Source organism: Fukomys damarensis, unplaced genomic scaffold (assembly GCF_012274545.1).
Source record: "Fukomys damarensis isolate Sample0158 unplaced genomic scaffold, DMR_v1.0_HiC HiC_scaffold_16, whole genome shotgun sequence".
Taxonomy (NCBI): domain Eukaryota; kingdom Metazoa; phylum Chordata; class Mammalia; order Rodentia; family Bathyergidae; genus Fukomys; species Fukomys damarensis.
This window is the reverse complement of record NW_022900928.1, coordinates 35,831,661-35,858,514: the sequence shown is the minus strand read 5'-3', so window position 1 is coordinate 35,858,514 and position 26,854 is coordinate 35,831,661.

Sequence of the window (26,854 nt, the reverse complement as noted above, 5' to 3'; positions counted from 1 at the left end):
AACTCACTATGTAGCCCAGGCTGGTCTTGAACTGACAGTGATCCTCCTGCCTCAGCCTCCCAAGCACTGGGATTACAGGCGTGTGCCATCATGCCCGGCGCCCATTTTTTTTTAAATTAATTTATTTATTTCTTTACACATAACTGAAAGTGATGTTACAGTACATAAGTTATTTACAACTGTGCAGTAATGTGTTGCAAAATAAATTATCTAGAAGGCAGCAAAGTACATTGTGAAGGTATATAAAACTGTACAGCGTCCGCGGATACACTCTGTATAGGATTATTGGCTCTGTAGTGTTTCAAGTTACGTTCTCAGAAAGAGAAACAAAATGCCCAAGATTAAAGAAAAAAATATACAAACCACATGGATTTGACTCCATTAAAAACACTGTTGGAGAGTCCTGGCTGCATCCCTCTGCGGCCAGACAGGTGGCGGCCAGGCCCTCACCACACCAGGGTCCTCAGGGTCCCCGTCTGCCCCGAGGATGGGACGAGCCCATTTTTTAATTAGGTTGTTTTCTTTCTATTTAGTTGTCTGAGCTTCTTATATATTATAGATATTAATCTTTGATTAGCTTTGTGGGTTACAAATATTTCCAGCAATTTTGTAGGTCTCTCTTCACTCTGTTATTATTATTATTTTTATTTTATTTTTTATGGTATGGGGGATTGAACTCAGGACCTTGTGCTTGCAAGTCAGGCGGCGGCACCCTGAGTTAAATCCCTGGCCCACTCTGTTGATTATTCTCTTTGCTATGTGGAAGTTTTATAGTTTGATATAATCATATTTGTATATTTTTGCTTTGGTTTTGCTTTTGTGGACATAAAAAAAAAAATCATTGACCAAACCAATATCCAGAACCTTTACCTCTGTTTTCCTCTAGTAGTTTTATAATTTCAAGTGTGACATTAAGGTCTTTATTATGAGTTGATTTTGGTATAGAGTGGGAGATAAGGCTCCAATTTCGTTTTTCTGTATATGGGTATCCAATCTCCCAAACGCTGTTGAAGAGTCTGTCCTTTCTTTTATTTTTTTAAGTTTTTTGGTACCAGGGATCGAACTTGGATCGAACTGTGGGACCTTGTGCTTGTCCTTTCTTAATTGTGTATTCTTGACACCTTTGTCAAAGATAAATTCCCACAAATGCATGAATTTATTTCTGGTCTTTCTCTTCTGTTCCTTTTTTCTTTTCCTTTCTTTCTTTCTTTCTTTTTTTTTTTTGAGACAGTCTGGCTCTATAATGCAGGCTGGACTTGAACTGACTATGTAGCCCATGCTAACCTCAAACTTATGGCAGTCCTTCTGCCTCAGCCTCTTGAGTGCTGGTATTACAAGCATGTACCACTGTGCCCAGCTGTTTGTTCTTTCTGTATGTCTGCACTCATCCCTGTACCATCATTTTTGTTTACGGTGTCTCTGTGACATAGTTTGAAATCAGATAGAATGTCTTTGCTTTGTTTTTTTTTTGTTTTTTTTGTTTTTTTTGTAAGGCTGCTTTATCTATTCAGAGTCATTTGTAGTTCTTTTGTTTTGTTTGGTACCAAGGAGTGAACGCCAGTCCTTGTGTTTGAGAGGCAGGCGGTAGAACCACTGAGCTAAATCCTTGGCCCATCATTTGTAGTTCTATATGAGCTTTAGGATTGTTTTTCTCTATTGCAGTGAGAAATGCCATAGGAACTTTGATAGGAATTTCATTGAATCTGTACATTTATTTGGGTAATATGACATTTTATCAATATTACTTTTTCTAATGCATGAACATATAATTTTTTTCCATTTATTTGTATTTTCAATTTATTTCATCTTTTTTTTTCTCCAAAAGCAGCAACAAGCTGGGCGTGGTAGTGCATGCCTGTAATCCCAGCACTCTGGAGGCTGAGGCAGGAGGATCACTGTGAGTGTGAGACCAGCCTGGGCTACATACTGAGTTCCAGGTCAGTCTCAACTACACAGAGACCCTGTCTCAAAAAAAAAAAAAAAAAAAAAAAAAAAAAAAAAAAAAAGCAGCAACAAAGCCCTTTATTGTATGACAGTTATAGTGCTCTTTATCACGTTCTGAAAAATAACAGCTGGGGGACCTTGCATGGCCATACTGCACATGTGTGGTTGATTTATGGTTACCTAAAGAGGCCCATTGTGCACCTGTGCTAACAATTAGTCATATCCTTCAAGAGTCCTCTTTGATCAATTTCTGATGATTTTCAGTATTCAGATATTTTATCTCCTTGATTATATTCACATGTAAGTATTCATTAATGCTACTGTAACTGGAATTGTTTTCTCTTTCCCTCTCTCCCTCTATCTCTCTCTCTTTTTTTTTTTTTTTGTACTGGGGATCAAACTCAGGACCTTGAATTTATGAGCTAAGTAGCATCACCACTGAGCTAAATCCCTGGCCCAAGATTGTTTTCTTTTTTTCATAAAGTGCATAAAAACATTTGTTCAGTAGAAAGAGCAGACAGGCAAACTTCTATTAGACTGTTTTCTTAATTTCTTTTTTGGGGAGTTAGTTTGCTGTAAGAGGACAGAAATACACTTGAGTTTTGTATGGTGACTTTCTTTTCCTTTTTTTTTTTTGAGACAGAATCTTGCTATGTAGTTCAGGCTGGCCTTGACCTCATGGTGATTCTCCTGTCTCAATTTCCCGAGTGCTGGGATTACAAGCTTGTACCACCACACCCAGCTACTGTATGGTAATTTTGTATATTATAACTTCACTGAATTTATTAACTCTAGGTTTTTTAAAACAAATTCTTTATGGATTTCTATATATAAGATCATACTGTGAACAAAAGTAATTTCACTTCTCTTCCTACTAGTATGCCTCTTTATTTCTTTTTCTTATCTAATTGCTTTTATGGTTGTGTGTGTGTTTATGTGTGTGGGAGTCTACAATAGGATATTTATTCCACATTTGCATTTTGGGTTATAAAGAATAAGAATTCTCTCTTTACTTTTTTTTTTTTTTGCAGTACCAGGGATGAAACTCAGGACCTTGCAAGGCAGGTGGCTATGCCACTGAGCTATATTCCTGGCCCTCTCTCTTTACTCTGACTCTCACATAAATGAGTATATTCTGGTGTCGTAGTCTGGCTATCAGTGAGAGTATGGAAATGGGTGCAGGGTGTGGCCTGGGGCCATTTCAGAGCTGGCCCCTGAGTGTGTACTGGCCTCTTCAAGGCGGTGAGTTCAGACCGTGCATGTACGTGTAGTGCTTCAAGGCCTTGCTGAAGTCCTCTCACAGTGAGTCCCTGAGCAGTCCAGGAATTGCTTGAACTCATAGGATCAGGGCTCCATTTGTGGGGGCCTGGTGGCAGCATGGGCATGGGACTGGTGACAGCAAGCTGGGCAGGTTCTTGGCTACCCATAATGTGTCCCACAACCAAGCAATCCCACAGCTACCCAGTGGCTGTGGATGCCCTTGGGACCATGGGGCCTTTCTGGCCCAGGGGAGAGGGAGTGACGCGAGGGCTGAGGGCAGTAATGCATGAGTGGGTGGGCAGAGGGTGTGGTGGGCTGGCTGGCTAGCTGGACAGCCAACCACACTGCAGCAGCTCCCCTGAGGCAGTCGTGGGAACCGGACAAACTGAGGCAGAGATAGCAGTGATGGTAACGGTCTTTTTCATGGTTTCTACTCTTCACTGAGCTTCTGATTTTGTACCTAAATTGTTTTCCTGATGTCATTTACTTGTGTGTGTTCTCTTGTAATTCCATGATCTTCTTGAATTCTGTCAGCAGTTTGTAGATCTCTGTTTCTTTAGGGTTAATTAATGCTTAATTTTGTGCCTTTGGTGGATTTTTTATTTTACTTTATTTATTTAATTTTTGGGTACCAGAGATTGAACTTGGGACCTTGCACTTTTGAGGCAGGTGGCAGCATCACTGGACTGAATCCCTGGCCCTGGATTTCAGGATAAGCATGATTCTGGAAGCTTTGTGGTGGGATTGCCAGGCTTGCTTCTAGAATCCTTTAGTGGGCTGGTCTAGTGTCTGAGTCTACAAAAGTATACCTGGAACTTACATTTTTGGGTGTGCGTCCAAGAGAACCAGAGGAATACTAGGCTTCACCCAGGTATTCCTGGCAACTGGGTCCACAGGGGAGGGCTTAAAGATCAGTTTTTCAGGAATGGACTTTTATCTCATGTCCATGGTGGCCAGCTGAAAGACCAAGTCCAGTGGGGCTGTCCTGGTACTGATATATTCTTTTTTTTTTTTTTGATTTTTTGAGACAGGGTCTCACTATGTAGTTGAGATTGACCTGGAACTCACTATGTAGTCCAGGCTGGTCTCAAACTCCTATGAGTTAGTCTTAAGAAGAAAGGATTTGCTAAGCCCAGGTAAACTCACCCTGAATCCAGTCCCTCTTATCTTTAAAAGCTAAATAGGTAATACCTAGATTAATGAGAGTTCAGAATCTATTTGTTATTATGCTGAGCTTGATCTTCACCTCAGAACTTGATAATTTACTCATAAAACTATATCTTGAGATGGAATAATTTTGGGGTTTCTTTATGTATACAGTGTTCATTCTGCTTAAAAATGTAAGTTCATGGGTGAGGGATTTAGCTCAGTGGTTCTGCAACCTGTTTTACAAGCACAAGGTGTGGAGTTTGATACCCAGTTTTTTTTTTTAAATATATATGCATATATATAAAATGGTTTCATTGTTCACTTCAAGAAAAGTCAGTGTCTAATAATTTCAATAGGAAACATCCACATCAGAGGTATCAATCATATTCCTAGCCAAACCTTTGAATATCCTAATGGGGGGTTCATAGTGTTTTTACTATTCATATTTTTACAATTCTGAAGTATAGTGTTTTTACAATTCATATTTTTTTAGGGGGTACCAATTGAACTTGGGACCTTGCGCTTGCAAGGCAGGCAGCAGAACCATTGAGCTAAATCCCCAGCCCCTACAATTCATATTTTTATAGAAGTCTGAGTCTTGAAATTATTTTGGTATTATTAGTTTTGATGGATAAAATCATAGCCTGGCTAGCACTAAATGTTCTCCACCTCTTATCATGACCTCAAATCAGGGTTACTAATTTGATATCCTGAAGACTTACTCTAAATGTTCTAAATTTGGTATTGCCAGAGTTACTCCTTATTATTGATTAAGAACACAGAGTGCTTTCAAATATTTCTTTTTGTGGGGGGTTTGAGACAGGGTCTCACTTCGTAGTTGAGACTGACCTGGAACTCGCTATGTAGCTCAGGCTGGTTTGGAACTCGCAGTGATTCCCCTGCCTCAGCCTCCTGAGTGCTGGGATTACAGGAGTGTGCCACCATGCCTGGCTGAAAATTTATGACACCCAGTTTTGCCATCAGAATAAATTAGGCCTATAAATGATACTTCCTTATAAGGTACTAGTGAGAACAGAATGAGAAGAGAAATAGTCAAGCTGCTTGACAATTGAATTACCTCTGAAAAAGTCTGTGGAGTCCATAGGAATCTTTAAAAAGATGTCACTTCTCCACATCCTGGAAGTGTTTGTTAATAAGTTACTGGCCTTACAGAAAACCAGCTCTTCCACATAAGAAACAGTTCAGTTCTCCCCTATACTCTTTCACACCAGATAGATCAGACTCTCAGACTCTGTTAAAAAATCAAAGAATAAAGACTTGAGTTTTGAGGGACTATGCAATGGTTATTCTTTGGTCAAAATACTCAGAGAAGATTCCTGAACAGAGTGTGGTGGTACATGCCCATAATTTCAGTGCTCTGAGGCTGAGGCAGGATAACAAAAAATTCAAAAGTAGCCTGGGGAATTTAGCAATTTAACAACATCCTGCCTCAAAATTAGAAATAAGTGCTAGCATTATAACTCAGTGTGGATGTACTGGGTTCATCTCCAGTTTCCCCACACACAAGACCTGAGAATACTTATTGAGTTCATACTATGTGCAAGGCATGAATGCGCACAGCGATATGACACTGGTAATTGATTGCATGGGCTCTTCCTCTTATAACTGTTGGACCCTTAAGCAAGTCAGTTTCCTTATTTTAGAATTGAAATTATAGCAGTCTGTTATAAGGATTAAATGTAGTCTTTATAAAGTTCTGTTGGACTACCTATAAGAGCTATGTGTTTGGTAAGTTTGGTTAGTGTTTATTTCTGTAAATTTTGATTTTCCCCCCTCTAGATTACAGGTAGTTAAGGGATTAATGGACCTTGGAAAAGTAAGGGAGAAATAACATTTCCCTTTATGTTAGGTAATGCCCCTACACCTATTTTTGTGTCCCATCTTTTTACATAGATATGATTGTCATTGTTTTGCAAGCAATGATGCTAAAACCCAGAGCAGATAGGTGCATTGCTTAAGGTTACATAGACTTGAAGACAGAATTCAAATCCAGTTTAATGCCAAATCCTATAATTATATACCTTAATAATTTTGAGGATATGGAGGAGAGGATCCAGTACTTGTTTCATGATTACATTCTGCTGTTTTCTCTTATCAGATGTCTTACAGAGTGTAGCTTATGTTTCTCAAAGAACAAAGGACATATATTCAATATTGTGTGGATCAGAGGTACGAAGTATTCTTGATAGTCTCTCAAAGTAAATAAAAATTATGTCAGAGCAAATAGAATAGGATAATTAATAATTATATTCCTAAGGCCAAGTGTGGTGATGCATGCCTATAATCCCAGCACTATGGGAGGCTGAGACAGAAGGACTGCTATGAGTTTGAGGCCAGCCTGAGCTACATAGTGAGTCTGAGTCCAGTCTGCACTATAGAATGAGACCCTGTCTCAAAGAAAAGTATATTTATGGGCCGGGGTTTAGCTCAGTGGTGCCCCTGCCTACCTCATAAGTGCCAGGTCCCAAGATCAATCCCAGGTAACAACAACAAAAAAGCGTTCTTCTGATAAAAGGAAAGTTCATTGTCATTTTAATTTGTTTCTCTAGTACTACTGAGCTTTTATGGTTTTCCACATTTTTGGCCTGTTCTAGGTTTTATAGGGTTTTTCATGTTCTTGGCAACTTCTATTCTGTGTGTGTGTGTGTGTGTGTGTGTGTGTGTGTGTAACATGCTAATACCTGCTTTTTTTTTTTTTTTTTTTTATTTGTTCCCCCCTTTTGAATAATCTACCAACTGCTGTAGGCTGCAAGTGGTGCTATGGTACTGGCAATGGAACTTCAGACTTTGTGCTTGCCACTGAGCAACATAGGGCCACTGAGCTAAATCCTCTGCATGTTTCTTATTGATTTGTAAATTACATTAAGAAAATTAACTTGGTCTGTTATACATAGCAAACTGCTTTCCTACTTTCTCTTGTACATTTTCACATAAAGAAGCTTTTCATTCTTACATAAGCAAATCTACTGAACTTTTCCTTTATTTTCTGCCCTTTGGCCAGAGCTGTTGAAACTCAAGATTGGCTATTTTCTCTTCTAATTGGCTGGGTTTTGAAGGAGGGTAGGGATTTGGGGATCAAGGCAGATGCAATGATGAGAGTAATGCATCCAGAAGCAGCAAAAAGCCCCAGTGACTAGGAAACAGAAAGTTGGATGGCATCAGTCTAGGAAAGTCAGACAGGGAAAAGAAAACAGGCTTTTGGGCCTTGAAGTTTGGGTCATGAAGCCTGGTATTGCTTTTTGTTTTGTCTCCATTTGGTATTTTTTTTAAACAGGAAATAGAGATTCATGCCAGCTTCTCATGAAATAGAATTCCAGGTGAGAAAAACACCACTATAAAAAGATAAGTTTTCTAGGAGTTGCACAAATCCAGGGAGCCAGAAGAGCTAGGATGCTTCTGCTGCTGCTGCAATCCAGGTCCCAGGTGATGACATACTGAATGGGCAGAAAAGGCTGGAGAAGTAGAATGCAAGAGGCAGTTCCAAGAAAGAGCTCTGTAGGGAGAACAACAAAGATAAGTAACTACAACAAAGACTAACCCAAGACCTTGTAATTTAGTAAGCTAAGAGGCATGGAAAGAAAGAGGTTAAGACGGCTCTGTTATTTAGAGAAGGAGGTAAGGTTTATGTGTTTCAATGTCAGCAGCAGGGAAATTTGGAAGGATGAACTAATTTCAAGAGTATTGCTGCTGGGCGTGGTGGTACACGTCTGTAATCCTAGCACTGGGGAGGCTGAGGCAGGAGGATCGCTGTGAGTTCAAGACCAGACTGGGCTACACAGTGAGTTCCAGAGCAGTCTGAACTACATAGTGAGACTCTGTCTCAAAAAAAAAGGAAAAAAAAAAAAAAAGAGTAGTGCAAAAGGGTAGACCTTAGTTTAGTATTTGGATGCTTTGATTTCTGGGTATCACCAGAATATCCACAAACATCTAGCCCTTGGCAAAGTGGAGAGAAGCTCATCAAGGAGGAAGCTGAGGCCCTTGGTTCTCACCTCATCCACACATGACTGTAAGTCCTGTGCTTAAAGGAAGATGAAGCAGCTATTTCCTCCTGGGTGTTTGGGAACTGACCAATTAATGAGCACAGAGCCTCAGGAGATATAATTTATAATTTTGGTAAATGAAAACTTGCATGTTGGGGTCAGTACTTGGGGTGAGATCCTGTAAATAAGGTTGCCAGATCAAATATAGATACTGAAATTACATTTGGATTTCAGATAAACAATGAAGACATGTTTGGTATAAATATACTCCCAAATGCGTGAGACCTATTTACACCAGAAAATTATCCGTTGTTCATCTGAAATTCACATTTACCTTGTTTTGCTCCCTCACCCCATGAAATCTGGCAACCTTACCTATAGAGATTTCAGAACTCTCCAAGCTTGTACTAGCATTTGGTGATATTGGGAAATGAAAAATGGCGGGAAAGTTCAACTTCTCTCCCTTCCAAAACAGATCCAATTAAGCAAGAGGAAAAGATGATAAATGAAGTACAGACGAATTAATTAATTTGTGTTTTGTTAGCACCTATTTCGCACTGTGGTGGGTCCTTTGAGGGCTTTACTTCAGGAGCTTACAGTGAGTTTGAAATTCCTGTAAGTCAATAATTCTACAAATTATTGTTCTGAATGTGCTATGTGCTGGGTTCAGGCAGTGACACTAATCCTTAGATGAAGAAGAGTCTTGTATCTCAGAAAAACAGAAGACATTAGATTAACCCAGGAAGAACATTTGGAGAACAACATGGAATCTAATTGGGAGCTACAGATGTAGCGCCTAAGCTTATTGGCTGAGCCAGAAAGAAATGCCTCCTCTAGGTCCATAACTTTACTTTAGCTTGAGGAGCAGCCGTAGTTCAAAGAAAGTAGTAATCAGCTGAAGGTTGCACATTAATTAAAGAATGGGGAGTTTGAGCCACGCCTTGAGTCACTTTAAAGCTATTTCTGTGAGACAGCATTGCTGCTGTAGGGAGTTCTTATCAAACGTTAACACACAGATGAAAAGTCTGCTCTCACGAGAGTTATCTTCATAAAAGGTACTGAGCATGAGTGTTCTTTCCCATTCCATTTCTTTTCCAAGCTTCTGAATCCCCACAAAGGGACTTCTTCTATGATAAAGGGGAGGACAGATGAATTTTCATGATCAGGGTGACAGTGAACAGTTCCTTGCTTGACAGACCTGGGAAGGAAAAACTAACCCAGAACTTCCTGTCAGGCTTTTTTTTTAAAAAAAATTTGGTACCAGGGATTGAACTGGGGACCTTGCACTTGCCAGGCAGGTGGTGGAAACACTAAGCTAAATCCCTGGCCCTAGACTTCTTATTTATATCCCCCTGTATCCTACACGCAGCAGGCCAGCATCTGATAAATTTGCCTGTGAGATTCTGAGACCTCTGCAGCCCATCTGATGGGAAATCTGGTTTCTCATCTTATAGCTTTGCATCTCCTTAGGGCATGACTGTTACAGCAGACATAAAATGATTCACTAGTGTTTTTAAGAATATATCATGACTTATAAAGGGCTGTAATCCACATTCTGTTTCTTGCTACCCAGAAAATCTGAGGAATTATTTTCAGACGGGGAATCCAAATGTCGGAGATGACAGGTGATCGGTCCAACTTCACACTGCCAAAATGTATTAGGGTTAGGACTTGAAGCTTAGGTTCTTCTAGTGCTAAATCATAGACTCTCCCCAAGTCACTGCTACTTGTTCTTCAGAACATTCTGTGTAAACATACCAATAAAATTTCAGGGGTCATCCAAGAACACTTGGACATAGGATATTATTGTGAGGGGATGTAGCCTCTAACATTTGCCATTTTTTTTAAATAATAAAAACTATTATCTAGCATGTTGTGGTGTACCATACATGACTGTGCTAAGTAGTTTACAGCAACTACCCATTTAAATTTCATGTGTATGTGTTTGTATATATAAATATATATGTACATAGTTGTGTGTGTCACTTGTTCAACTGCATATATCAGTACTTGACTGGGTTAAAAGTCTAGTATTTCAGCCTAAGATTGCTTATCTTTGTAGCTACTATTTTAGACCTTCAATTTCTCCCTTTTTAGATAATTATTCTTATCTTTGAGATGTACAAATTGACATTCAAACATGCTTTCTTTTATAAATCTTAAAATTTCCTTCGAGCATGTTTATTTTGTCACACACATAAGAAGTGGGGCAGAAAAACCCAAAACTATGATTTGCAAAACAATTCTAACATTTGGATTTAATTTTACTCATTTACCAAGATAAAAAATTTTTTTTGTGGTACTGAGGATCGAACTCAGGATCTTGCGCTTGCCAGGCAGGCGCAGAGTCACTGAGCTAAATCCCCAGCCCCAAGAAAAATTACTTGTAATTTTTTTTTCTATACTGGGGATTAAGCACAAGACCTCACACGTTAGTGAAGCACTGTACCACTAAGTTATAGCCCAGCCCTCTTTTTTCAATTTTCTTTTGATGTAGGGTCTCACTAAGTTGCCCAGACTGACCTGCACTTTGAAATCCTACTTTAGTCTCTTGAGTAGCTGGAAATACAGGAGCACACCACTATGCCCAGCTGCAAATTTACTTTTAGGTTTGTATTTGTTTCTACTGTAGATAAAAAATGTTTAAACTCAGGTCTCCAAAGCTTATCTATTGATTTGTTTCGGTATATTCTCTGCTAAAACAATGCAAGGCCTGATTATCTCCAACAGTGTTACATTTTTTCCAGTGCCTACCTATGATAAAGAATCTACCACGTTCTAAATTAGATGTGAAAGATCGACTTTTCTGAACTTTGGGTAAAATTTACAAGGTTAACATTTCAAGTGAAATTCTAGGTTTGTTTTGTTGTTGTTGTTTTTTCATTATCTCATTGTTCAGAGAAGGGGGCCATGTGTTATTTTCCTGAAACTTTAAGAGGAAGGAAGGAGTAGCAATGAATATAGGAAGGATAGAGCAGGAATGGACACTGCTGATGCTTTTACTGGGAAGATCCAGAACAGAGCCCGTGTGCTCATTCCCTTCACTTATTTGATTAACAAATATTTACTGAGCAACTACACTAGCTACTCCTTTGCTATATGGGGACTCTGACCATAATTTCCTTTTTTTTTTTTTTTTTTTTTGGTACCAGGGATCAAACTCGGGTCCTTGTGCTTGCAAGGCAGGTGGTAGAACTGCTGAGCTGAATCCCCAGCCCTGATCATAATTTCCCAAAACACAGAAGATAGACAAGTTAATAGGTCATTTTAGTTTCTTCTTCCTATACAAAATTACTTTCAGGGTATAGGGGTTAGAACTTCTGATTCACAGGTTGGTTTATTTTATTTTGTTTTTGAGAAAGGGTCTTCCTATATAGTTCCAGCTGTTCTTAAACTGATGGTGATCCTCCTGCCTCAGTCTCCCAAGTGCTGGGATTATAGGCCTGCCCACCACACCACACCCGGCATTGATCTATAGATTGGGACCACTGTTTTGTTTTACTTTTTTGGGTCTTGCTTTGTACTTCAGTCTTCTCTGAATTTATTATGTTGTCCAGGTTGGCCTTGAATTCAAAGTGATCCTCCTGTCTCAGCCTCCTGAGTGGCAGGATTCGTCATGCACACACCATGCCTATTTTGTTTTGTTTTTTACTTCTGTATTTTGAGTTTTTACTATTTGCCTGCCTGATAAAGTGCAAAATATTTGAAAATTGGTCATGTAAGACTGTCTTCTTGTCTATGAAAAAGAGGCAGTACTGTTGGCTATCTCACGGGTTTATATTAAATGAGATAATGACAACAGCTCTACTTTGGTAAGAGCAGACTTTATGCAGGCACTGGTAAGTATGGAACTATTTCACTTAATCCTTGTAAAAACTTTGAGGGAGGTACTTTTATTAGTCTTTACAGATGAGCACACTGAGATACAGACTGTTTAAATAAATTGCCAAGGCCCACAAGCAAAATAAGTGACACAGTTAGGACTCTAATCTGAATTGGTCACAGGTTCATTATAAAGACATCTGATCCATGATGTCTTCATCATGAAACTAGAAAAATATTCTAATGCATGTTAATAGCTGCTTTCTTTGAAATCCATTTTTTGATATAATAAATTGTTTAAAAGTAAAACTTGAGTCGGGCTGGTGGCACAAACCTGCAATCCCAGCACTCAGGAGGCTGAGGCAGGAAGATCACTGTGAATTCAAGACCAGCCTGGGCTACATAGTGAGTTCCAGGTCAGTCTCAACTTCATAGTGAGACCCTGTCTCAAAATAAATAAACAAATAAAAATTAATTAATTAATTAATTAAAACTTGAAAAAAGTTAAAACTTGAATTTTTTTCTAAGAAACATTGAACAGGTTCACTTTTGACCATACAAATAGAAAATCAGGACTATCTCTTGGAGATACAGAACCTAAAGTGAATACATTTTTACTTCATGCTCCTTTTTTTGCTTCCATTCATTTTTGTTTTTCCTTTTCTGTGGTAACCTTTGGAAGAAAGCTTGAAAGAGAAACAAATACACCAAAGGGCAACATTTAATTTGAATTGAAGGTGAGAAGGGTGGAGAGTAGCAGGCCAATTGATATTTATTAAACTTTCTATATGTTGGCCACTGTAAGCACATACACAATTTACTGAGCACTTACCATCTTCCTTAAACTGTGCTGCTGCTGTTATTCTGTCAAATTTTTACCACAGTATTGCAAAATGAGGTCACAGAGCCTCAAAGAAGTTAAGTAATTTGCGCAAGATCACATGACCAATTGTTGACACAACCTAGTTTCAGGACAGTCCGCTTTCAGGCTGTGCTATTTCCATTACATCCTTCAGCTTTGCTCAGGCAATTCTGAGAAAGGAATTCTCTGAGATTCTAGGCTGATAAACCCACAGGTTGAGTCCCAGTTGACTCCACCTCAATCTCCCAAACTAAATGTTGCTTTAAGTCCTATTCTAGAAAATTCTCAAAACTTTAAAAATATGCCTTTGCTAAAGAAAGTCTCTAAATAATACATTTTTCCATAGAAACAAAGCTTTTGTAAATGTGGAAGGGATGATTTATCTGTCTTTCTCACTGATGGAGGTCTGATCACCTCTGTCTTTTAGTGGTTAGAACACAGTAATGCGGTTATGCCCAACTACAACAGAGGCCAGGAAATACAATTTTTCTGTGTAGTAAGGAAGAAAAGGAAAATGTTTTGGTGCACTAGTTAGCCTCTACCCATTAGTATACTGAAGATTAAATTCATGATTGTAAAAAAAAATTAATCCTTGTAAAGAGTTGCACTCTACATATCTGTGTATGTGGTGAAGGTTCAATGTCATCTTGTTACATTCTTCTTAGTTGGTAACTATCTTTTTTTTCTTTTTTTTGGCACCGGGGATTGAACTTGGGACCTTTCGCTTGCAAGGCAGGCAGTGGATTAGTGTGGAAAGTATGATATTAATCATATATCCTTCAGAGATAAGAGGTTGTTGCTTTTTCAAAGATGCATAGCTAGTAAATAGCGGAGATAGGATTAAATTTAAGTTCATCGTCTTAGAAAACTAGAATATATTTCTTTGAAGCACTTGGCAAATATAAGTTTGGCTGTCGTATGCACAGGCCACACATTTTCTGATTTCCTAATAAATCATGCTGCATTCTTTTCAGTTGTCATTTATAAATGAATTAAGGCCAATTATTGCTAAAGATGGAATTGGCTATTCTCATTTTATGGTTGCAAGTCCTATTGCTTAGACCATTGATGTCCAAGATGGAGTATGCTAACTCTACAAGTGTGTAAAAGAAAAACAGAGGTGTAGGAATTTTTGTGATTTCTACTTATATTTATTATTCACTAAAAAATTAAGCTCTACTAATATGGACCAAAATTAGCACCTTCACACTGTCCTTATATCTGATGCTCAGGTCAAGTGAAGTATAAACTGAGATTCTTTTACTTTAAGGATTTAGCGACATATTGCAATTTAAAAAGAGACGTGTGTGTGTGTGTGTGTGTGTGTGTGTGTGTGTGTGTGTGTGTGTTCAAGGCCTGGGGGTTGAATCCAGGACCTTTGCACTGAGCTATATCACTACCCTTAAAAAAACTTAAAAAAAAATTTTTTTTTAATATCTTGAGACAGGGTTTTGTGAACTCACTAAGTTGTCTAGGCTGGGCTCCAATTTGCAGTCCTCTTGCTTAGGCTTTCTACAGTACTGGGACTTATGGAATTTTAGAAAGTAGCTTTCACCAAATGAAATCTGAAAAAGTGAACACATTTTTTAAAAAATTGCTGATAAAGCTTGTAAAGATGATAAAGGAAAGAAAAAAAGAAATGAGGGAAGGGAAGGAAAGGAAGGAAGGAAGGAAGGAAGGAAGAAAGAAAGAAAAGAAAACTTTAAGAGAGGAGAAAGGATGAAAGCAGGCAGAACTGACATGCTCCCTAATGTGAGCCCTTCACCAGTTGAATTATGAGGTTAATCATGATTATTTGAACAAATCTAACAAGTTGACCAAATGTTTTAAAACTCAAAAACTATTAAGAAATCTATTTGAGTCAGGCATGTTGGTGCACACCTGTAATCCCAGCACTGAGGAGGCTGAGGCAGAAAAGGATGGCTGTGAGTCTGAGGCAACCTGGGTTACAGAGTAAGTTCAAGGCCAGCCTGAATGGCAAAGCAAGACCTTGTCTTAAAAAACAATAACAACGACCAAAAAAAAAAAAAAAAAAAAAAACAAAAAAAAAAAAAAAAAAAAAAAAGACAGAAAAGAAAGAAGTATATTTGAAATATTAATTTATGTTGGGTATAGTGATGCATGTCTATAATCTTGGTGTGCATTTTATAATGTATATCTTTTACTAGTGCAGTAATATGTACATATAACTTGCAAAATTACATGTATATATATGGGTATATAGGCTCAAATTAAATACATTTAACAGGGCCAGGGATTTAGCTCAGTGGTTCCACTGCCTGCGTTGCAAGCGCAAGGACCTGAGTTCAATCCCCAGTACCAAAAAATAAATAAAAATACATACATACATACATACATACATACATACATTTAACATAAGATTGTAATTTAGATAAAGTCTTTCTACCTTTTACCATTTGCGAGTTTTAACCTGTGAACACAGCAGTGATTAGCACCTAATAATCAAGCAGTAAGTGTTAGTTGCTACTATTTTGGGGGGGAGGTTGAGACAGGGTCTCACTATGTAGTTGAGACTGACCTGGAACTCACTATGTAGCCCAGGCTGGTCTCGAACTCACAGCAATCCTCCTGTCTCAGCCTCTTGAGTGCTGGGATTACAGGTGTGCACCACCACACCCGGCAATTGCTACTATTAAATTTAGTCACAAAGGAAATTCAGACATATCATTTATATTTTAGAATATGTGAGCACTCATATTTATATATAACTATCACCATTTCACCTCAAATAAACAACATAATCTGGCCTCTCTGGAGATAGTTTGTCTACAACATCTGTGGCAAGTGTAATGCTGAATCTCAAAGACAAGCATACTGACTTGAGGAATCCTAGAAAGGCCTCCCTTCTAATACTTTTCTTCAAGTGTGATGTGAAATCCAGAAAGAACACTTTTAACTTCTCCATCAGCACCCCCCCATTACCACTTTAAGCCCCTCTATCAGTATTGATTCCTCTAAAGGGGACTACTTTTCCTCCACCTCCAGGATTCACTTTTTCTGCTCTGTGCTACCAAGAACCTACCATATACCTCAACATCCATGTTTTGAATGCAGACACAAATTTATGTGTCATCTGCCTGCTTAGAAACATGCACAGGTGAAAAAGGCTTTGGAGTAAGACTGTGCAGACTATATGAGCTTAGGCAAGTTACTAAACCTCTTTTGGCTTATGACTTCATCTATAAAGTGGCAAAACACTTCCTAGGGCTGTTGGGAACAGCAAATGAAACAATATAATTTTTAAAAATATTTAGTTCATTTTAGGAGCTCAACAAAAGTCACTGCTATTTTCTTCATCCCTTCTACCCAACATATTATTTTGAATATATGATAATTAAAATAAGGATAAAGCATTTAAGACCTAAGTTTCTTCTACAAAATATGCATTTTTGCTGAATAATGACTACCATTTCAAGAGTGTTTACTAAGCTGGGTACTAGATATATGCTTTTCATTCATTTTAATTCTCACAACCATATGAAAAAAGTATTGTGAAAATACCAATTTCATGCATCAGAAAACTGAGGACCTAATATCTTATACACAGTTGAATGGTGGGGCTATAATTGTTATACAGGTCTTTGTACTTAACTATTGTACTACAGAACACTTAAAATTTAAATGCCCAGTTTTTAACCCTGCTTAGGTCTGGCCTAAGGTTTTTATTGCCAAACTCAGAACAAGGTATATATATTTGGATTCAGAGAAAATATGGCCTAGGGCCTTCTCAAACACCTCATGGTGACGACCCTGTTTCCTCTCCCATGTAGCTATGTCTTCTGAAAAAGCAACATGTCTTAGCAGTGCCAAGAATCAGATCCTTTGAAGTATACAGCCCATGAAATCAACCTGCCTGGGCTTTGGGCTTTTGGCTTTGGGCTTTCCACCAGCTCTGAGTCAGCTAGCCAGCAAAGGGGCCAGAGGCTCAAATGTAATCAGTTCCTAAACAGGTCCAACCACACCACCTGTACCATCTTCAATCTCTCATATCCTTCCAACCTAATTTCACCACACAAAACCTGTTTGAGAGGGAAGGTATCACGTTTCTCTGAAGTTACACAGGGACTCCCCCCTAACCTCCTGCATCAACTACCTGGCATGGATAGCCACACTTATGTCATAAATGACGATGATGATTAATGACAGAAGTTTTGGCAGCCAAATCAGCCAGGGTTCAAAATCCCAGCTTTGCAATACTGTGCAAATTGTATAAAAAAAAATTTTTTTTTGAGATGAAGTCTATTTCCAGGTGGGGCTTGAACTCCAGGGCTCAAGTGGTCCTGCCATGTCAGCCTCTCCGTTGGCAGGGAATACAAGCATGCTCTGGCACACCTGGTTTGTCTAATTTCTTTAAATTACATTTTTTCTACTAAAAAATTGTAGAAAACAGTATTAACAGAATATAATAGAGTTGCTACAAAGACTGAGAAACATGAATGAAATTTATGTAATGTTCTTGGAATAATGAGTGACTTTGCTTTGAGTAAGAATTCAAATTTTAGCCAAAATTGTAGTTTGGGGCAAGTAGACAAAGGAAATTCTATCACTCTCCACCCAGAAAGTTTATGTGAAAATTAAAAAGCTCTTGCCACTTACTAAGTGCTTAAAATATTCATCCTTTTGATCAATTAACTTCCTCTCTCTTTTGTACTTTAATCATAACAGTGAACAACTTGCATTTCTTCCATCACAACCTAAGTGAGGTACAGTCTTTCTGAAACCACTCTTGGGATTAGGTAAGCATTCAAATAGGTGCTCTTGGGCTGAGGATTTGGCTCAGTGGTTCCACTGCCTGCTGAGTTCAATCCCTAGTACCCAAAAAAAAAAAAAAAAAAAAAAAAAAAATCAATATCTTTCCTGTACAGGAATAACAAACTCACTGAATGAGAAATTAGGGAAACCACACCTTTCACAATAGCACCAAAAAACAAACAAACAAACAAACAAACAAAAAACAACATAGGAATAAATCGAACAAAGTTGGTTAAAGACCTCCACATCGAAAACTACAGTAGTCTGAAAAAGGAGATCGAGGAGGACATCAGAAAATGGAAAGATATTTCATGTTCTTGGGTAGGAAGAACCAACATAGTGAAAATGGCCATACTTCCAAAGTTGTTAATACCAATTTAATGCAAGCCTGATCAAAATTCTAACAGCAGATCCCACACAATTAGAATAAACAATCCTAAAAATCATTTGGAACCAGAAGAGACCGAGACTAGCAAAGGCAATTCTGGGCAACAAAGCCAAGGTGGGGGGCATCGCACTTTCTGACTTGAAATTGTACTACAAAACCACAGTGATTACAACAATATGGTACTGGCAAAAAAACAGACCTGAGGATTAACAGAACAGATTGGAGGATTCAAAAGGAACTCCAGACATACCCATCACTTATTTTGACAAAAGAGCCAGTCACCTTCACTGGAAGAAAGATAGCCTCTTCAATATATGGTGCTGGAAAAACTGGCTTTCCACTTGCCAAAGATTAACACTAGACTAGTATCTTTCACCATGCACTAAACTAAAATTGAAATGTAAGAAAAATCTAAATATTAAAACAGAAACACTTAATCTGCTAGAAGATAATATAGGTAGAACTCAAAGACATTGGTATAGGCAAAGACTTTACAAAATTCAGTCACACAGGAACTATTATTACAAAGAACCAATAACTGGTATCTCATCTTATTAAAAAGCTTTTGCACAGTAAGAGAAGCTACCAACAGAGTGAAAAGACAATGCACCATGTGGGAAAAAATTTTTGCCACTGTTCCTCAAAGGACTTGTATTTTGGATATAAAGAACTAAAAAAAAAAAAATCAGACCCCCCCTAAATTTAAAGACCCACATGTGTAAATACTAAATAGTTTCTCTGGTATGAGAAACTGCAAGAGTAAATGAGGGAGGCTGGGCGTGGAGGCACATGCCTGTAATCCCAGCACTTGGGAGCCTGAGGCAGGAGGATCACTGGGAGTTTGAGACCAGCCTAGCCTACACAGTGAGTTCCAGGTCAGTCTCAACTACATAGTGAAACCCTGTCTCAAAACAAACAAACAAACAAACAAAGAGTAAACGAGGCCCCAAATATATAATAGATAATGTAAAATAAGAAGAAAAGGTCCAAAAGGGAAGAGGATCTAGGGAGGGGGGGTAGGAGAAAGGAAAGAAAGAAAGGAAAAAATATGAGAAGAAAGGGCAAAAATGGAAACAAAGCTTTTTAAAATAGGGAGTGGTGGATGGGTGGAAGGGAGGGAAGAGGAATGGGGTAAAAACAAGAACCAGTATGTTTAAAATGCACCAATAAACTTAATGGAATTTTAAAAAGGATGAGTTTGAGACATTTCTAGCTAAATGGATGTACCTTGAGACCATACTCTTAAGTGAAATAAATCGGACACACATTTACTGCATTCTCTGATGTGAGAAACTGAAAGTGGAAGTGAGAACTAAAACATACAACAGACATTGAGAAATGGGAAGAAAATCTTCAAATGAGAAGGGTAATGAGGAGGGGAGAGAGAAGGGACAAGGAAAAAAATGAAAACAAAGCTTTTGTACATGGGGGGGTGAGAAAAAAAGAAGATGTATATTGGTACAAATTCCCTTGATGAATGTTATAATTATGTATATCGAAAAGGTACCAATAAATGTTTTGCTAAAAAAAAAAAAAAAGGAAGATTAAACAATCAAAAGAAATAGCTGCTCTGGTTAGACTACAGTAGGCCTAGAAGACTCCACAGGAAGGTAAAGGCCAGGTAGTTAGAAAACGATGTAGTGTACCTGGCACTGTTTTCCTTTAACCAGTTCGGCTCAGACAATTTTATCACCACTTTTGGAATTATTTAGAATACTTGTTTTACATGTCATTTTCCTCCAGTATGAGATAAAACAGTTTATTGTGTGTTCTGTTTCAGTTTTTGCTTTTTTGATCATCTTTCTTTACCCAGATAAAATTTCACAGATAAAGACACTTATCTTTTTTTTTTTTTGAGACAGGGTCTCACTGTGTAGTTGAGACTGACCTGGAACCCATGTAGCCAAGGGTGGTCTCAAACTCACAGTGATCCTCTTGCCTCAGCCTCCAGAGTGCTGGGATTACAGGGGGATTACAGGCATGTGCCACCACGCCTGGCTAGGACATTTATCCTTTCACAGAGTACCAAGTGAGTTTCTGAAAGGCAAGTGGTAAAAAAGGAATTAGGAACAATAACATCAGGAAGCCAGAAGAATATTACCTATGTGAGATAAACTTTGAGACAAACTTTAATTTCTTTATCTGTAAAGTCACATAATTTGTACTTGAAAAACAGACATATGCAATGCTGAAAATGTATATAAAGCAATATTTTAGTTGTAGCACGTATTAATAATGTACCTAAAAACAATGTGGATACAATTTCTACTCATAAAAGTATAACTGAATATAGCAATTAATTAGCTGGTTAGCAAGCATGGTGTGGTTCAAAGCCTACCAAAGTTTGATAAAACATGTGGCTCTGTACAGCACACACTGGAAATGAGCGGAAGTGGGCTTCTAGCAATCGGGTCCTTGCGCTTGCAAGGCAGGCCACCAAACCGCTGAGCTAAATCCCTGGCCCTCAGGGCTGAGTTCCTAACCTGCATCATGTGATAGATCCAGAGGAGCTTCCAACATTAAAAAATGATGAGTTTGGAACAAAGACAGATGTGGGGATTGTTAGAATGAGAGGATGTTTGCTGTTTCTGTATGTAGTGTGAAAGGCGACATTGTGCATGGATCCATAGTTTCTATACAGCTCTTAAGAGATCCTTGGACTCAAAATATTAAGAAATACTCTTACAGAGCATGAAAAAAATCACTATTTATTCAACAAACATCCAGCACACACTTTGTAGAAGCACCAGCTGTCTTTGCCCTCATAGTAAGGATGACACAAGAAACAAATATTCTAAATAATTCTGGTGATTTATAGCATGAAATATTTTGTTTTTTGTTATCAAAGTAAGCTTGCTGTTGGAATGTGTTACTCGGTTGGGGGTAGGATGACTGACATGATTTTTTCAGCACTATAAAAATTCTTAAGTAATGAAAGTTCAATGCCAACAGTTCTGGCACACATAAGGTACTGAATGAATAATGGCCGATACAACTAACAACAAAAATAAAACCAGAGAATAAGAGCTTCAGACTCATAGGCAGTGAGAATAGAAGAAACACTGGCAAGTTTTAATAGGTTCCATGAACTTCATAAAATGTGAGAACTATGAGTACCTATAGTCATTTTGTAAGTGAGAAGACTAAAGGGTCAGAGAGCTACATTTACTTAAATCCAATGCAGATCAGACTTGACTTTTCTATGTAGATTCTGAGATCAGACTACATGCAATCTGAAGAGATCATATGCTTACTAGAATTTGGTTCATGTTATCTACAAATGTGTTTCTCCATTTAAAACTGGAGGATAGGGCTGGGGATTTAGCTCAGTGGTTTCGCCACCTGCCTTGTAAGCACAAGGGCCAGAGTTCGATGCCCAGTACCAAACAAACAAACAAACAAAAACCTGGAAGATAAAAAGAAAACACATATTCAAGGGGTTTTGCCTGCAGTTTCAGCATGCTGAAATGGACCATAGAAAATATTTAGCTGAATCTATTTTACAGATGATGAGATTGGGACCCAGAAGGAACAAATAACTTTTCAAGGACAAGCTATTGATAGACTCAATACTAGTAATCGAAGGTCTAAACTTCTAGATTAAGATAGATCAATTTTTATATGAAGACTTTCCTTCTTAAGTACTCATCTTTCTTTAATGCTCTGAGAATTCAGAATGCTTACATTACTCAAAATACACTACCCATTATGTATTCTTCAGTGCACAGTTTCAGTCAGGCTTTAATTTCCTTTCCAAACCCTTGACTCTCATCTGCTAGTCCTACAACAGTTTTAACTACAAAGTTGTTGATGACTAATAATGGTGTTATTAACCCTTTCTGAATATATAAAAGCCTATTAGGAAAGGGACTGTCTTAATGCAAAAAGACACACTTTTTGTATAAGAAATAAATGTACACAGAACAAACATTCCTTTCTGAAAATTAAAGTAATAATTTTTCATTTTTTGGTACCAGAGATCGAACTTGGAACCTTTAGTTTGTGAGGCATGCGATGGCACTACTGAGCTGAAACCTCGGCCCTAAAATAGTAATAATTATTAATTTATTTTTTTGGTAACAGGGATCGAACTCGGGCCCTTGTGCTTGCAGGGCAAGCGGCGAAACCACTGAATTAAATCCCCAGCCCCCCCATAATAATTCTTTTTAAGCACAAAAATTACAAACAGGTGGCACAAGGTAATTATTTCGGGCCATGGAAATGTTCTGTATCTGGGTTGGGTGCTGGTCACATGATTATGCATTTGTCAAATCTTATGTAAGTATACACCCAAAAGGACAAAACTTATTGTGTGGAAATTTAAAAATTAACTTTTCCCACATATTTGAAAACACTTAACTAAAATTTTTTTAAAGGGTGGAAAAAGTAATTCTATAGCCTATTTATGCCCCTTAGTTTTCTTGTACAGGGACAACCACCATGAATGGTGCACTGGCCTTCTAGAAAGTAGCATTCTAATGGTAGAAATTTAACTACTGAGGCAGACTGATTGGGGAGATGGTTTTGGAAACTACTTTTTAGCTCTCTTAAACAAGGAAATTCCCTATTCTTAACATTGGCCCTGGTTAGAATAAATGAAAATGGAAAAATTATGGGAACTGAAGAAAGAGGTGAGAATTAAAACTGACACTAAAGCTGGGCGTGGTGGTGCAGGCCTGTAATCCCAGCCCTTGGGAGTTGAGGCACTAGAATTGCTGTGAGTTGCGCTACATAGTGAGTTCCAAGGCAGTTTGAACTACATGAGACCCTGTCTCAAAAAACAAAAATAAAATAAAAAAACCTGACACTAAAATTTTAACAGTCTAGAGGATATAGAGCCAAAAACTCTAAAACAGATACTGGCTTGAATAATGAAAGGGTGATGTCAAAGGTTTTACTCCAGAACTGTGATGAAAAGTATTGATAGCTTACTCGGAACAAGTGTTTTCCTTCCCACTCATATTGCTGGCATATCATTTGATTTCTATGTAGTTCTTATTCCATGCTTTTATGTATTACTCATGCTAACATAACCATTTCACTTATGTAACTGTGATTGCCAAATGTAAAATTAACAGTTCTGGCATTATATTATTTCAATATTTATATTATCCTACCACAGTTTTGGCTTGCAGATCTATATTTTTACCTCTTCCAAGACTGTCAGACTCATGCACATGCCCGTTTATCATGGTTTCCCCAGAATCTACCTGGTATATTATCTGACACCTAGTGGCACTCATTGAGTATTTGCTGAAGAAACAAAAGCTGTATTTGAAGCATGAAATGTGAAAATAAATATGAAATAGCTCCTGTTTTCAAAGCACCTTAAAACTAAGTGGTCATATACTATTAATATAGTTAGTAGTACAAAAACATAGGTGGGTAAATAACAGAGGAAAGGGCTGGGGATTTAGCTCAGTGTTTCCACTGCCTGCCTCACAAGCACAAGGTCCGAAGTTCAAATCCTGGTACAAAAACAAAAGCAAAACAAAAAACCCAAAACAAATAAAGAAACAAAAACACAAGAGAAAGGAAAAGAATTGTAATTATGGAAGTCACTTATCTTAATGTTCTAGTATGAACCCTATTGCCAGTGTATATAAAAGGAAACCTGAGGCTGGGTGTGGTGGCACTTGCCTGTAATCCCAGCACTAGGGAGGCAGAGGCAGGAGGATCACTATGAATTCGAGATCAGCCTGGGCTACACAGTGAGTTCCAGGTCAGTCTCAACTACATAGTGAGACCCTGTCTCAAAAAACAACAAAAAGGAAACCTGTTTAGTATTTCATATCTCTGTGCCTGATGCTGGTAAATCTAACAGGAAAATATACCAGATGGATGCAGCCTAAATGTGTATATATCTTATATATAAGTATACATTACATATTAAATACATTTTAAATTTTATACTAAATTGAGGCTACAACAGCGTTTGTTAAAACTGTATTTTTTTTTTATTCTGTTATAATCAGGTTTCAAGGAAAATAAAGGTCTCATTCACTAAAAGGTCATTCTGGAGCCATTTTGCAGGCTTCCTTTATAAGATAAACTTTTAAACCAGGCATCTAATCCCAGCACTCGGGAAGCCAAGGCAGGAGGATCACTGTGAGTTCGAGACCAGCCTGGGCTACACAGTGAGTTCCAGGTCAGTCTCAACTACATACTGAGATCCTGTCTCAAAAAAAACAAACAAAAAAAGATAAACTTACAGTAGATGCCATAAAGCTGGATTATCAATGTATTTTATTCTCAAATACATGGCCCTCTCTACCTGTCCCTGTTACAGATGGGTTGTGATGCACTGGGAATCCAACTGAATCTTCTGTCTAGGACCATGAAGGATTCCATTAAGAAATGCTCTGCAGTATTTCCTAATGCAAATTAGTCACAAAATGACCTGATGACAAAGGGTGAAATAAGTCAATTATTAAAGGACTAAACAACGTTTTATAACTTCTTTATCCATTACATAATTATGGTATGCCTATTGTATGTATGCCAAGCATAAGAAAAAGCATATTACCTAGTGGTAACTATTACATCCAGTTGCCAAATAGCAGCTTGCTGGTTTGAGCCAGTTACTGTGCAGCTTTATGATAAAAGTGAGAGAAGGGAGATTTTTTTTTTTTTTTTGACACAGGGTCTCACTATGCAGTTGAGAATGACCTGGAACTCACTATGTAGCCCAGGGTGGTCTCGAACTCACAACAATCCTCCTGCCTCAGCCTCCTGACTGCTGGGATTACAGGCGTGTGCCACCATGCCCAGTTGAGAATTTTTCTTAGACACTGTAATTAGCTGTGGAAGAAGAGGCCATTGTGTATCTTAAAGGTGCTTTCCTAACTTTCACCATTAACCTATCATTAGTACATTCTACCTTTTCTAGGGCAAGTGATTATGCAGTTTAACTATTTTGAAAACAAACTTGGATCCCAGGCCAGCCTCAGTAATTTAAGAGACTGTGTCTCAAAACAAAACAGGGCCCAGAGATATACCTCAGTGGTGCCAGGCCTGCCTGGCAAGCCCAAAATCCTGAGTTTCATCCTTGATACAAAAAACAAGACAAAAGGCTGTAATGGAGCTCATTAGTACTTGCCTAGCATAAAAGCCCCTGGGTTCAAGCCTGTTTTGTAGTCTAATATATTGTCACTGTATTATGCTTTTACACATTGTATGATCTAGATGAGTGATCTGGAAAGAATACCTACAGGTCAATACCTTATCCTAAACCTTTTAGGACCAGGTGTAATCCAGAATTAGGAAGTCTTTGACAGCACTTAGGAGGCTGAGGCAGGAGGATCACTGTTGAGTTCAAGACCAGCCTGGGCTACGTGTTGAGTTCAAGGCCAGCATGGACAAGTGAGACCGTCTCAAAAAGCCAAAAGAAGTCTTTGGAGTTTAGAACAGCAATAATGTCCATACTGTGTATTATGGAATACAGCAGGGTCTGGGCAGCATACCGTGTGAACATTTCTGCTATGGAATGAATAAATGCTCACACTAGAGGATGAGTAAAGCGTACAAATGGCTTCACATCAGTAGAGATCAGGCCAGGTTTTGCTTCCAGGTACCTAATTTCTTTACCTGTAAAATGAATTTCTAGTATTTCACTTAAATGCCTGTTAGAACTGGAATAATTGAAATCACACATTAATTTTGAGATACTGGTCTACTGCTTCCCAGGTTGAGAGCACATTTCTCTTTACCATTAGCAGTGTGTCCAGTGATGTTTTTGCATAAACTAATTTTTTTTCTAAACAAATTACATGAGTGGAGGTGTATTTAAAATTAAAAAACTTTGGCCAAGGATTTAGCTTAGTGGTTCTGCCACCTGCTTCTCAAGCACAAGGTCCTGAGTTCAATCCCTGGTATCAAAACCAAAACAAAAAAACAAACAAAAAAAGCAAAACACAAAACTTTAGTATCTGTAAGTTACCAACACAAACCTCAGCAATCTTGAACTATTTCCCTTAAAAGGCAGTAGAAAAAAAATGTTGATTACACTGCAAATTAGTGCAGCATAGACCACTTTTATCTATATTTAAACTTTTTAAAGTATAATGCATTTTAAATTAAAAAGCTTTAAAGGTATGTTTAATAGTTATAGGACTTTGTTACCTGGTGTTAGTTTCACAATGGTTGTTGCATGTCTGGGGAATGTGCAAAAAAGATATGTTCAGTCTTGATTAGAAGACCATTTTCTTTTGTGTAGAGGACTAAAATACTTAAGGTTAAAAGATATTGCTGGGCATGGTGGTACACGCCTGTAATCCCAGCACTAGGGAGCCTGAGGCAGGATTGTTGTGTTTGAGACCAGCCTGGGTTACATAGTGAGTTCCAGGTCAGTCTCAACTACATAGTGAGACCTGTACCAAAAGTCCAAAACGAAAAAACGAAACAATGAAAATACACTACACATCCAACTACTTTTTTTTTTTTTGTTTTTTGAAACAGGGTCTGACTTGGAACTCACTATACAGCCCAGAATGGTCTCAAACTCTCAGTGATCCTCCTGATTTAGCCTTCCAAGTGCTGGGATTACAGACATGCACCACCACACCCAGCTTGTGCAGTGTATTGTAAAATGTTGAACAAACCTGGGGTAAATTCTCAATTCCTCTGCTTTTTAATGAGTAACACTGGGCAGGTTTG